The sequence below is a fragment of the Egretta garzetta genome, unplaced genomic scaffold (assembly GCF_000687185.1).
Source record: "Egretta garzetta isolate BGI_Z169 unplaced genomic scaffold, ASM68718v1 scaffold627, whole genome shotgun sequence".
Classification (NCBI taxonomy): domain Eukaryota; kingdom Metazoa; phylum Chordata; class Aves; order Pelecaniformes; family Ardeidae; genus Egretta; species Egretta garzetta.
In genome coordinates, this window is record NW_009260351.1 from 1,757 (window position 1) to 2,863 (window position 1,107).

The following is a 1,107-nucleotide window of genomic DNA, read 5'->3' on the forward strand; positions in this document are numbered from 1 at the left end:
CATACACCCCCCCGCCCCCCGCATGAGCAGGGCTAGCTCCGACTGGATTTAGGTTGCCCACAGCCCCGTCCAACTTCACCTTGACCATTCCCAGGGATGGGGCCTCCACCACCGCCCTGGGCCAACCCCTTCCAAGGTTTCCTAGAAGCCCCCTCAAGCCTGGAATGGCCCTAACCAGGTGTCCCCCCACCCCCCGGAGCCTTCTCCAGGCTGAACAACCCCAACTCTCCCAGCCCAGCCCCGTAGCAGAGGAGCTCCAACCCCAGGATCATCTCCATGGTTCCGCTCCAACAGGTCCACGTCCTCCTGGAGGACCCCCAAGGTGGACGCAGGACTCTGGGGGGGGCTCACCAGAACAGAGCAGAGGGGCAGAATCCGCCCTCCCCGCCCGCTGGCCACGCTGCTGGGGGATGCAGTCCAGGACATGGTTGGACCTTCTGGGCCACCAGCACCCTGGCCAGCTCTTCGTCCCCCAGCACCCCCAAGTCCTCCTCCACGGGGCCTCTCTCCATCCCTTCATCCCTGGATGGATCCCGGGGGTTGCCCTCACCCAGGGGCAGGACCTTGCCCTTGGCCTTGTTGAACCTCATGAGGTTCCCATGACCCCACCTCTCCAGCTTGGCCAGGTCCTTCTGGAGCGTCAGCTGCCCCACCCAGCTTGGGGTCATCTGCAACCTGGCCGAGGGTGCCCCTGATGATGATATTGAACAGCACTGGTCCCAGTATGGACCCCTGAGGGACACCACTGGTCACCGGTCTCCATCTGGACATGGAGCCGTTGACCACCACCCTCTGGATGCAACCAAAGAAGCCTTTGAGGAAGTCGGAAATAATCTGGGGGGGGAGGGGGTGTTTCGCCACAGGAAATACGTTGGGGTGTTTCCCCACCAAAAATTGCGGTGGTTCACCGTGGGAGATGTGGGGTGGGTTGCTTGCCCATAGAAGCCATGTTGGGTGGGGTGTTTGCCTAGGGGAGCCACGTTGGGTGGGTTGTTGGATTGTAGGAGCCATGTTGGGTTGTTTGCCCAAGGGGAGCACATGGCTATTTTCACTGGAGGAAACCACACGGAGGTGTTTTTCCATGGGAAAAATGTTGGGGTTTCCCCC